This window comes from Talpa occidentalis, unplaced genomic scaffold (genome assembly GCF_014898055.3).
Source record: "Talpa occidentalis isolate TD23 unplaced genomic scaffold, MPIMG_talOcc4v2.1 talOcc4.9, whole genome shotgun sequence".
Taxonomy (NCBI): Eukaryota; Metazoa; Chordata; class Mammalia; order Eulipotyphla; family Talpidae; genus Talpa; species Talpa occidentalis.
Window position 1 is genome coordinate 84,670,702 of NW_023605305.1, and position 13,554 is coordinate 84,684,255.

The 13,554-nt window shown below is 41.3% G+C and overlaps 1 protein-coding gene across 1 annotated transcript in view; it reads left to right on the forward strand.

Annotated features, from left to right (window-relative positions):
* Positions 1-13,554, forward strand: part of ADRA1B (adrenoceptor alpha 1B) — a 514,351-nt gene that overhangs the window by 94,233 nt on the left and 406,564 nt on the right. Inside the window, exon 3 of the mRNA XM_054691783.1 lies at positions 4,296-4,369. The gene's annotated coding sequence lies outside the window, so the exon portion shown is untranslated. The remainder of the gene's footprint in view (positions 1-4,295; positions 4,370-13,554) is intronic.

The window sequence follows — 13,554 nt, forward strand, 5'->3', positions numbered from 1 at the left end:
CTTTCTCAAAGTGGTTATACCAACCTCCCACATGTGTTGGTGGGGGAGGGCCAGGTTTTGGGTGCTTTAGGATAAAGGAGGCCCTTAGAATCTACACCCTTCTGTGGCCTCATTAATGCAGAATCTCAAGTTTGTCAACACCCACCCACCCCTAACTCACCCACCTCTGTAGAGAGGGCACCTCTTCTGCTGTGCCTGAGTTTCTACCATGTGGTAGAGTGCAAAGGGGGGTGGGCCACAGTCATTGCTTAGCCCACAGTGAACAAATCTAACAACATGGGGAGAAAGACAGAATCTTCCAACTGATTTCAAAAGACTTAGAATGCTGGAAAAAGACTCATTATTCTGTCTCAGGTCCTTGCCCAGTCTTTGTAGTCTCTATCCAGGTATATGAGGATGAGCCACATCCTAACCCTTTCAGAGGGATGGGTAGGGAACTTCAATTGGCAGTCATTGATTTGTTGCTTAATATTTATGCTTGATAAACTCAGGGAAGACTGGAATCACATGGAAAGTGTAATGAGGAGAAAGTAGTGCCAACAGAGGTGTGTGCATGAGAGTAAGGGAACTGGCTGGTAAGGGGACTGCTATACAATGAATCAGAGGAAAGAGAGAGAAGCTAAAGTTCCTACTCTGGGAAAAAAATCAGAAAAAAAATGAGCACTAAGGTTTTGAAGCAGAACTTAGAGAAATTCTGGAGTAGAGGGCAATAACTTCAGAACATTTCTTTAGGGCGCTGGAGACTTTTGATGTAAAGGGAAAGGGAACTCTTAAAGGCACCAACCTGACCTTGACACTGTTGGGAAGTGATCTCAAGAGCCAGTCATTCCCTTTCCTATGTGAAGGTCATTGGATGGGGCCTGGCTGGAAGGACCAGGATACTGGCCCTTGGTGGCCTCTTGATTTTAATTTCTTTTCTCAAAGTAATAAAGTTTCCAGGGTCTCTCACAGTTGTGGGAGATTTCTTTCCCATTTCTGGCAGGAAGGCTACCAGTTTAACTTAAGAAATCTAGTGCTTCTGTTGAAGCCTCAACTAAGTCACTGATTCCAGAAAGGCAGTTTGCATCACAATATGGTGAGTGCAGCTGTAATACCATGCATAAGGAAGGGGGTACTGAATACTTAGAAACAGACGGGAACAAGGAAGTCATGCGGAAGGTTGTATCAACTTAAGGAAAATCTGCTGATTTCATAGACAGAGAAGTAAATTAAAGTGACATTTTCCCTTGACATACCTCCAAGGAAGCTTCTAAGTACGGTCATACATCTCAAAATCATAAGTCTGTTTGCCAGGGATGGCTTCCAAAACTGAATGATCAAGGCTGGATGGAATATTGTGTTAAGAAGGATTCTGAAGCAGCGTCTGAGTCCAAAAAGAAACAGCACCTTATTTGATACAGTGATGCATTCCAGAGCAATAGAAGTGAAATGTGGTGGTATGCATCCCAGGTGTTCAATGTCTTCAAGGACTCAAGCATCCATTCTTGGGGATTTATCTCAGAAAATAATTTCAATGGAAAAAACAAGTACTGTATACACAAAGGTGTTCTCCTTGTTCTTATCTAATATAGCAATAATTTGTTCTGTAGAGGGAGAATGGTCATTTGTCAGAATTAAATTGCCGACCATGAGGATCATATAGAAACACGGGAAAATGTAGGACATAATGTTGAGTAAAAAGAAAACAGTTGGGTTTTCCTCCCTGGATGCCTGAAGACCCCCCGCTGTCATGAATGACTGTGTGAACCAGAAAGTTCATGACTCACTGACTGCTTCAGCAGAAACGAATGGTCGTCAACATGCTTCATCCTGGGAAGGCTACTGTAGTACCTGAGACAGAAAATCACAAAAAAACTAGCTGAAGTATACAAGATCCCCCCTCTCTCCCCTGTTATCTTTGTATTTGGATTCAGAACCCAATTTGGAGGGTGCAAGGCAACTGTCTTTGGCATGGCTTGTAAGTCCTTGGATTAACCAAAGAAAGCTGAACCCAAACACACTTTTTTTTTTAAAGATTTACCCATCCATGCCTCCAAGAACTGGGGTGCAAGCCAGAGGTGCAGGGGGATGAGAGGACTCACCAGAGACAGGGCGGGGAACAGAACAGGTGGATCTACTGAAATACACTGCTGAGGGGAGCAGCGGAAGAGACAGGAGAGGTCTGCTGTGCCATTTTGGTTGACAGAGCTGTCTTTAACCCCTGCACCACCAGGGAGGCCCTGAACCCAAACAGAACTGCAAGGCTTGGCCTGTATGAGAAGAAAAGACCTTGGGCAGACAGTAAGGAGCGCAAGACCTTGGGAAAACAGAAAGGAGCACAAGAACAAAATGAAGGAAGTTGGGGGACTGCAGAAGCCAGAGTAAAGATTTTGTAGTGACTTTATCTGTGGTAATTGTACAGATGTTTTATAAGAGGATTAATAAATTAAAACCTTTTATGTGAAAACAGAGAATATTTTATACACATAATGATTGCAACTAGGTTTGAAAAGAAGACACTCCTGTGTTTTGTGCATGGAAGTGCCATTTCTTTCTTGTTCACTGGTATATGGAGCCCAGTTCCTGTTATACAGTAGGTTTACAATAAATGCTAGTTACCTCTTCTACTGATAGATTTCCATATTTGTACAATAAAAAATAGCTCTCCAAAGAAGTAATACAAGTTAAAAAAAAATCCAGCTGTTTTGTTTCCCCCCCTTGGAAACAGCAGCTTGTTTTGCCTTTTCTAGTCCACTTGCATCAGTCTTACACTCTTTCTAGGACTCCACTGAGCAACTCCAAAGACCCAATCTTCTATTAAATTCCTACAGATATGTCACTTCTGACAAAGACTTTTCTGTTTTCCCTTTGCTTCAAAATGTTCAGGCTTGGGCTTCAGGAACTCTGAAGCACCCTTGTTTATTATCCTTCTGAAGTTGTTGATTTGCCCCAAAGCAAGTTTTTCTTATTTTATGTCTCCAAATAGCTAACTAACTATGAGAATGACTTAATCAGCATCTTTATGGCCAGTTGTAAGGTTTTTATGGAATTCAAATTCAGATCTGAAATCTGTGTATATGGCTATTGGAATGATTGACAGATTGGGGTCAGGTGTCAAACAGACCTCCAGTATTGACAAAACCTCTCCTCCATGTAATGACCTGTAAACATATGGCAAGTGATTAATTATTGTGTAACTTCACTAACTTCAGAAACTCTCCTAATGTTCCCTAATTCCATCAAACAATAATTATTCTTTCTCTCTGAACCACACAAAACACTCATAACCCTCAACTAGGAAATTAAAGTTTATTTTCAATTTCCTTGGGCAAGGCAAAGGCAAGGGTAAATTAACAGTCTGTAGCTTGTCTGGAACTAGAAAAGCATTGCAAATCTGGTGGGGAGTTACAGTGTAGGAAAATCGTCCAAAGACAATGCAATATTTAGCTGATGGCAATCTCAGAAGATATACTTGGAGGACAGAAGCTGTTGGATGAGCAGGCATTATCTCTGGAAGCAAAGCTAAAGTGGAGGGGGAGGCAGTTATTGCAATGATTTAGACCAAGAAAAAAGCCATAGTTTATCTGTCTCTACCAATCTAATATACTAGACAACACAGTGTCAATCCATTTGACTGGGTTCAAAATTGTCAATTCACTGTCACACAAACTCACTTATTATAAAGGAATAGTTTTCTCTCTTTACTTCTCACCTGAATATCTCCTGTTCCTAGCCTTTTCTTTTTGATAACATCATTTTTTATTACAACAATAATTCTTGTATGCATCTATTCAACAGATTTTATTGATTTTCTACCATGAGCAGACACTATGTGAGCATAAGGGATAGAGCATGGGCTATAAAAATTGTTCAGGGAGACAGGTAAATTCAGAGAGAATTACAATTTGGTGTTATGATACAAGGATGTATTAGGTGATCTTTTAGCCCAAAGGGGGGCCCTTAACGCAGGTTGTGGAGGGCTTTCTGGAGGAGGTAACAGTTCTGAAGTTAAATGGTTTCAGTGGTAGAGAAAGGATCCTATATCACCTGTAATCCTTCTTTAGCATTTATGTAGGTTTTTTCCTCAGTAACTTTTTTCTATACACAAACAGATAGATACAGACAAGTAGAGAGGTAGGTAATAATGGTTATATACATAGATTTGTAAAACTGTGATCATAATATCTATATATCTTTCAATGATGTCTTATGCATGTCTTTATATATGTATTGAAAACTGGAGTCTTGATTGAAACTAGTATTATATTGAAGCAACATTTCTTAATGTATTTGATGCTTCTCTTTGTGTCTTTCAGAGTTTTTTTTGGCAAGTCACAAAAACTAAACCTGGCTAGTTCAATGGAAGAGGACTTTACTGGAATAATAATAGGTACTTCTCGACTCCATGGGAGGACTGCAAAAACAGGCGAGAAAGGGCAGGATCAGATGTGCTCAGGGGTGGGAAACCTATTTAGTGCCAGTCATAGAAACAATTCATTTTTGGCCTTCTGCTTTTGACTTAGATTTAATATTCTGAGAAGGAGCATCTAGCTGGCCAAGCCTAGAAAATGTGTCCCTCCCTACCCACAACAGGACAGACTTTTTTTTTTTCAAAGATTTATTTATTTATTTATACAAGCACTGGGTACAGTCAGAAGGGCAGGAGGGTGAGAGAATTCACCAGAGCCAGAGCGGGGAACAGAACAGGCAGACTGACGAAATATACTGCTGAGGGGAGCGGCGGGCATGGCAGGAGAGGTCTGAGTGCCATGCAAGACCCTCACCGGCGGCCGGGGATCGAACTGGTGCTGCAGAGGCTGCGGGCAGCTTTGCAGCCCAGCGCTCAACCACTGCACCACCAGGGGAGGCCCAACAGGACAGACTTTTGCAGTGAGAAGTGGGGCCTTGATTCCCATTGAGACTCTCCCAAGAGGACCTTCTCCCAAGCAGGAAGAGCATTGGGGTATTCCTAGGAGAAAGCACCCAGGAATATCTATTCCTCTAATTGTTAGAAGTTTAGATGACTTCTTTTATATTATGAAATGATTGGACATTCTTCTGCCAAATCTTTTGAGCATTTCTCTGATAATCTGAATATAAATGCCTGAGAAATGAAATTTCTGGATTAAAAAATGTGAACATTTTAAATTCTCTTCATACATACTGCCAAGTGGCATTTCAAAAGTTACATCAGTTGAAGCTTCCTCTTGGAGGTTGTTTTGGTCATGACCCATGTTGGACATCACCATTTTTGGAAATCTTACGTCCACTCCTGTGTAACCTGTGCCACTCATGTAAATTATACTTCTTTGAAGTCAAAGCACCTAGTGGCAGAGCAAACAATTGGGAAATAAGTTGTTTATTTTCCTATTTGTGATAATTACCTTTATTGATTTTCTTCCACATTAATTAGATTAATTCTGGGACTGCTTCTTTTAACATGCAGTGGAGAAGCCAATTGGTTCCCCCCCCCCCTTGAAAAAATACTCTCCTTGAAAGGGAGTATTAACAAAGCAGCATGACCAGCTGAAATAATAGAGGCTTTGAATTCTGGAAGTGAGGGTCTGCGCAGAGGTCTCTAATCAGATCTTGTCGGACTGTCTTGCATAGTCCTTCTGAAGGCAGGGACAGAGCACATCTGCAGAAGTGGGTCCTTTCAATAAAACATAGCAGAGAAACAAGTCCAGCAGTCCCAGATTGTGATGAACACGATATCCAGAGAGATGACCAAATATTTCATGACTTTTCAATTTACTTAGAAGAACATCTTTTTAGTAAGAAGCTGGGGCCTCCGTGGTGGTGCAGGCAGTTGAGCGCTGCACTATGAAGCTGTCCGCAGCCTCTGTAGCATGGGTTTGATCCTGGCCGGCAGGCGAGAATCCCACATGGCACAGAAGACCTTTCTTGTCTCGCCTGCTGCTCTCCTCAGCAGTGTATTTCGTCAGTCTGCCTGTATTTCGTCAGTCTGCCTGTATTTCGTCTGTTCTGTTCCCCACTCTGTCTCTGGTGAATCCTCTCACCCTCCCACACATCTGGCCTGTTCCCCAGTTCTTGTATAAATAAATCTTAAAAAAAAAAAGAGAAGAAGCTGAAAGGCATGAAGAATGTTAGGTTAGTTCTAGGCTTCCATCAGGAGGGTTCAAGTGGGAGCCAGGAAGGAGCTTTTGATGAGAAATCTGGCTCAGAATGCTGGTCTTGCTTTGCCATTAACTAGGTGTGTGGCCTTGGAGAAGGCTCTTCACCTGTCTGGATTTCAACAGGGCCTGGGCCACATGATCTTTAAGGGAACTTCTTTTTCTGATAATTAAGGTTTCTAGGATCCCTAACTTTGGATTTTTTAACAGTGTCCTGACTTCCAGTGTAGTAGTGATCAAATCACTTTTCGCTTTGCTGTCAGCTGAGAAATAATCTATTGATTGAAGATATACCTTATCCTCTTGGCCTAGTGATCAGAAGTCTCTGTGGTAAAAGCAAGACCTCAGCAAAAGGCAGGCAGAAGGCAAGCTGAATTCTTCAAAAAGAAAGCCACTCCCTTCCATTTGCATAATTTGATTCTAATGTTCTGCCCTTGTCAAGTTCTCTCCTACTTGTAGACATTTATGCAATGGGTTATAACCATATTATTTTATTGCTGGTCATTAACCCTGTACGAGACACCTTGTTAATAGGCTTATTAGGTATTCTATTCATGAGGACTAGAAATGAATTTGATTCTGGATCACTTGCACTTGCACCTGTCTCTGCTTGGCAGGTGGCCAGGTGGGTACCAAGACCTGATTGCTTGCTTCCTCTTGTGGCCACCTGGCTTCATGTCCAGGTGCATTCCTGGGATGGTGGGCACTGCCAACCTCTCTGGTTGTGAAGGAATATCAAGCTCATTGAAAAGTTTATAAGCACAGAATCATTTTCAGTTCTCTGAGTAAATATCTGGCAAGGCTCAGATTGGAACAGATCCAATTCTATGGATAAAATGCCCCCAAACACATTTTCCCCTGAGAAAGGCTGAAAATATATGCACATTTATATGTGTCTAATTTGAACAAATCTCATTAATGTGAATGATGTAGAAAAATGTACAGTGACGGAGTGGTTCGTATTCTCATGCTAGTCTGGGAGAGAATTCATCATGGCCTGGCAGGAGGTTAGCATTTGCTGAGGCTCTTTCTACATGAGGTGTTTACAATAACAAGGTCCCAGGCCAGGGATGCAAATACTTGGCGCCTGTGCCTTACCGCCCCTCCCACATCCTGAGCAGGCATCACTAATGGTAGGTGATGTTCTTTCCTCCTGTCACACCCTCAGACATCCAAACAGGGACTTAATCACTCTGCCCTAAGGTGTCAACCAGCTTGTCACCTGTTCCTGGAGAAGAAAGGAGACCCTGCTACTTGTTGGAGATGATTGATGGAATAAAATTGAGTGCTTTAAAGCTCATGAACTAAAGTACCAGGATGTTAAATTGACTTTCATTGTCTTCTCAGAGGCTTAATTAAGTTTCCAGTGTTGAGGGAAATGTGTGATAAGTATCCCCATCTGAAAAAAAAAAAAAGGTGCTAGACACTAAACACATCCGTGGAGAGTTCCTGGGAGCAAAAGTGGTCTTCCCTCCAGCCTGTAAAAGAGGAATACCAGGATTTTGAGGAAATGTGATTGCATGAAGCAATGTCTCAGGAGCATGAAGCATTTTGAATTCCACCAACCACTATTTTCCAGGAAATAAGAAAGGTCCAAGAATGAATATGTACGAAAGTACATCTCCTTGCCCCGAAGACTCTGAAGGTTGGAGTCTGGAACTGCCTGTGGTGGTAGAACCTGGACACAGGGCAGCAGTGGGGGCACCAATCCTCTTACATTTGTAGGGCAGGATGAATGTGCTTCCCATAGCTGAGTGGGCACAGTGGAGGGGAGCCAGACTTCAGCTCCTCTGAAAGGTTCTCTACCTCAGCCTCCCTGCTGCTCCTTTCGTACAAGTGTGGGTTCAAATGTTGCATCCTCAGAGATGCCATCTTTGAGCACATAGGCTCAAACAGTGACCCCTATAGGCCCCCCTTAGTACACCACCTGGTCTATTTTGTTGGCAGTAGTACTTACCATATGAATTTACTTTGTTTTCATTCTTCATTATTTATTGTCTGGTACCTGCCCAAATTTTGGGGAGAGTAGGGGTGTGGAAGTGAGGGCTTGGGAAAGGCATCTCAAAGTGACCACATTTTAAAGTGTAAAAAAGCTTATTGAATGTAAATTCCAGGAGGGCAGAGACCACTTTCATCTTCTGCACCACTCTTCCCAGTGCTCATTACAGAATCTGGCACATAGTAGCTGCTCAATAAAAGTATATGTATAAGTAAATCTCTGCCATTCATGAGCCCTAAGAAGTCAATAGACATCAGATGGTTCTGAAAAAGACAATTTCTCAAGTCCCTGGCATGGCATCAGTATCTGCATCCAAAGGGTTTAGTGGGAGAGCAGAGTAAGAGCCAAAGGCTGGAATAAAATTGGCCCCTGCTGGTTTCTGTTGTTCTGCTGCACTGCCTTGACACCTGGGAAGCAACTCTTCAGTCAGGCGCTTTCTTCACATCCTGATCTCTCCCGATCCAGAAAGTTTCCCCCGGCAACTCATATGGGTTCTCCCTTAGTTTTGATCGATGCACTGGCCATTGAGGGGCTTGCATTTGTGTACATCTAGGCTTCAGGAAAAATGGAGCACCTGCCCGGGTGCTTGGAGACAACCTGCAAATCTGGAAATACATGAGTGTTGTGTATTTACCACTGTTGTCCTGGCTTTCTGCACAGCCTCCTGAGTGATGTGAAATTAAAATCATGAACCTTAAGCAAATATGCGCTACAGTGATAACGACCCCAAGTAAACACATTTATGAAAAGAACACCGGGAAAGCAGGTATTTCATGTGTCATTTGTTCCCTAGGCTTCTTATTAGAATCACAAGTGAAATCTCCACCATGCTGGTCATTCAGTTATATGGGAAATCATAGCCCTTCCATATAGAGAATCACTTTTTTTTTTAAAAAGATTTATTTATTTATACAAGCACTGGGTATAGTCAGAAGCGCAGGAGGGTGAGAGAAATCATCAGAGCCAGAGCGGGGAGCAGAGCAGGCAGAAGGACCGAAGTACACTGCTGAGGGGAGCAGCGGGCGGCAGGAGAGGTCTGCGCGCCATGTGGGACCCTCCTCGGGTGGCCGGGGAGCAGCCGGGTATCGAACCGGTGCTGCAGAGGCTGCGGGCAGCTTTGCAACCCAGCGCTCAACCGCTGCACCACCAGGGAGGCCCGAGAATCGCTTTTTTTTAAAGGTAGAAATAAAAATCTCTTCTTTGAGTAGTACTGCAATTTAAAAACACATCTATTTATACTAAATCAATTGACTACAATAAAAGGTAAATTTTAAATCCCCCATGAGGTTGGAGAATCCCCTGGGTTTTGGAGAATAAATGAATGCCTGTTTAAGCGCAGTGTTGAACAGCACCATGATGGCATGTTCCCTTTAGGATTAGATGTCAGTTTGACTTTGAATGACATCACATTAAAAAAAAAAAGTTGGTAAAGCTGTTGAGGACTAAGGAGTCCCAAATGGTCTTACCAGGTCTGCATCTAAGATTTGTGTGGCCTAGGTAAGAGTACTTACAAACGCAGACCCACTTACATATGCATGAATATTTTATTTATTTTTTTTGCAGTCAACATAGAAACATTTTTATTAGCTTGTTTATTAATTAGCATGTTCTTGTACTAGGAAAGTACTTTACTGCATTGAACTGTCTATTGTAATAATGGTTTCTTGTTATTTTGTTATTTTACTTAATCTGTTGGGAAACAGATATTAATATGAAGAGATATGCTTTTTTGCTTACAGATGGATGTTGATTTTATTTTTTAAAATTTTATATTTTTTTACATCATTTTTCATTTTTGTACAATGTTTGCATTTTCATCTCCATTATAGTCCCCATACAATTCCCACTCCCCTTGTTTTGATCCTACTCCCTTTTCCCCCACCACTCCCCTCCCCAGGGTCCCCATAGTGTTTCTCTGGTTTATAGTTGTTTGTTGATTTTGATTTTTACTTTATTATGGTTAGTATTTTTTGTGGTCCCTTATTTAGGTTTTCTGAATTCCTGTTATGAGTGAGGCCATCCGGGATTTTTCTTTTTCTTTCTGGCTTATTTCACTGAGCATGATCCCTTCCAGCTCCATCCATGTTGCTGCAAATTGCATGAGTTTATCTTTTTTGATAGATGAGTAATATTCCATTGTGAATATATATACCACATCTTCTTGATCCAGTCATCTGTTTTTGGGCATATGCATGAATATTTTAAATGTGTCAATCAAGTCAATGAACTGTTAACTAAATATATTTCACCCTCTTCCCATGGGTAATGTTCTTGTTTGAAATGAGGGTTCTTGGACCCCTCAGAGTTTCCTTGTAGACTGTGGGGGGTAAGGAGATTCTAACTTGGGTGCCTCCCATTCCTCTTTCCACTCCTGGCTCCATCCTGCAATCCATGGGGTTTGAGTGGAGGTGAATGCACCCTTAGTTGCATACCCACTCTCCTTCCATGTGCCCTCACCTTTCTGCATGGTTTTAGAAAGAAACTCAGGGCCAGGTAGGATATTCAGGGCTCATGGTATGTTTGTCATAGCGTGAAAAAGGTGAATGCAGTCACCAGGTGGATTTGCTCATTGACCCCCTTGGGGTCCTTACCATATGGCTGTAGTCAGAGGAGAAGATAGAACTCTTCAAAGTGCAGGGGACCTAGGCAGGGCACCTCCTCTTGCCTGAACTAAAGGGGGACTAAATGCAACCATAGTTGGAATGAAACTGAGTGGTGTTTGAACCTCAACTTTTATCTTAGTAGTCCTTTAAGTAAAACACTTGTAAATGTTTTAATACCTACAGTTGCATTTATCAGTAACCTGTCTGAAATGAAAATCAGTTTAGTTTTGGTATGGAGTATATAACAGTTAACAAGTGAACCAAAATTAAAAGTGAAAACTAGCAAGAGAAAGCATGCTGGATCTACTTTACACAGATGAATTTAAAGATCAGTAGTCACACTAAAAATTCCTTTAATATGAAAATTCTTTGTTTCCAAAGTTCTTTCACTTACAGATGTATCATTGAATCTTTATAAAAATAAGCATAAGTTCTTCGAAGTTTGAAAGATGTATACTCCAGGCAAATAAAAAGGGAAACTTATTTGATACTTTGAGGAGTATGTTTATAGAGTCTACTAGCCTGAGGGAGCAATGTAGAAGGAGAATCAAACATGCCAAACAGACTCTGACTTTGGAACAGTTCTGTTCTGTAGATAGTGGCTGCCTGAAGCACTTGATTCAAAGGGTCTCAGGCCATACCCACTTATGGTGGTTGGTGATACATTAGTCATGTCTGTCATGGTCAAGGGAGTGGCAGTGATGGCATGGTGTGCCTTGAAGGTGCTACCTTTGAACTTGAAGAACACATGGGAAAGATAGTAAGGGCAAACAAGATATTTGGAGTCCTTCTTAATCTCTTGAAATTGTTGAGCATGGAGAAAAATGAATCCAAATTCTTAACTAGAATTTTCATGTTCTTGAATATTTCTTCCCTAAGCCAAAAATGATCCATTTTAGGTCTCTTTGAGAAAGATGCTAGTTTCTTTTGTTTTCCTGGTTTAGAAAAAGGTTGGGTAGGCATTTGCTAGGGTGTTAATTGGTGATAACTGGATTAATATGAGTCATGGATTCTCTTCTCATCTCTGTCATTAACTAGCTTTGTGACCTTGAGCAAATCCTTTAACTCTCCTGGGTTTCTTATTTCCTTATCTCCAGAATAAATAGACTATCTGGGTGATCCCTCAGAATTTTGTGAGGCTTAAAGGAGATCATAGCAAAGCAAGCACTTGAAATAGGAAAAAAAAAAAAAAACATTGTAGAGATGTAAATCACTATGATTCCACTGGGGAAAAAAAAATGCAAATTCAACTAGAGTAGCATTTCTCAAAGTGTGTTCCCTTGGAACTTTAGTTCCAGGTAGTGTTAATGGGTGTGACTTAGGCCAACAAACAAGCAAAATGTGTTTTTCTGTCCAAATAATAAATAGAGAACTCTGGCCTGAACAAACATTTCTACCTTAGCAGTTATCACAGTCATTACTTTCTACTGTTCATTAAAATTGGGAAATAGCATACATGTCCACACACTTATTGGACAGAAGACTTTTCTTTTCTCCAAATATGAGTCCCTCAGAACATGGTCCTTTGAAGTCACTGAATGATGTGACCTCTAATTTCCATCCCAGCTTGAATGCTTCCTGATTCTATAGTTGACAAATGTCTATAAAGCTCCTATTGATTGCAGACACTGTTCAATGTGCAAAATACATTGGTACACAAATGGAGAGGCAAAATCTTTGCTTTCATGGAGCAGAATTTGATATAGTCACCCAAAAGGTGCTTGTGCCTAGAGATGTGACCACTATCCCCTTACACCAAGAAATGAAACTCTAAAGTAACATGCTTAAAAACGGAGCCAGCGTCATGGGAAGGATAGTGTGTGGACAAATATAAAAGACCACTCTTAATTGTATTGCTGTAACTCAGCCTCTGTGTTGAGTTAAACTTTGGACATGGCTCTGAAAAAGCAGATTGATTCTGAATACTAGCTGTATAAGTTCTCCCTCACTCACTCAGTCACTTATACATTCAAATACTTAAGGGCATGATAAGTGTCATTAATGGAAGCTGATTAGACTATATCTGTACTTTCAGAGTTGACTGTCAGGAGGTAGGTCAATGTGGATAATAGGTGGCTGCAGCTCTGTGTGTTCTATGTCCCATAGTGGGGAGTACAGGGTGGTGTGAGAAGACGTTAGCAGGGAACGCCACCCCATACTTCGGAGAAGGCATTTCAATAAAGGTGATATTTAAACTGAATATTCCAGAGGTTGATAGTTTGTCTAGCAATCTGGCTTGGGCAAGCGGGGGAAATGGGAATAGGAAAACATCTTTAATCACAAAAATACCATGCCTTCCCACTGCTCTTGTACTTGTGGAATTGGCAGGGAAAGTTATATTTATATGTTAGGATTCTGTGTATTATTTTCTTTGAAAAAGTGACTGATGCTGAAATAAAACCTGAAAATCTTTGAGGACTTCTGAAATGACATTTTGGAGCTTCTGTCATCTTTATCACTCCCAGATTCTACCCATTCTATCAGACTTCCTCTGAAAAGCATTTGCATTTTCATGGAGAATTTTGGCAGATTGGGAGTTCTCTCAGTTCTCAAGCCCAAAGGAGCATATTGCTACTGGTAAATATATTTGCTAGAAGTCTTTTGGTGATAAATGACAGAAAACAGAATGCAAGATGGCTTTAGTGAAATAGGGAATTAATTATCTTACAGACCAAGAAAGTTTGATCCAGAGCCTCCAGATCCAGTCTCTCTTCATCTCTTAGTTCCTCTGGCCTCCAAGTAATCTTCATTCTCAGCTTTAACATGGTGGCAGTATGGCTGCTAGCATATGCTTCTTGACATCTTCCATGTCCAAGTCTGGTGGAGGGGTGGGCTGTCT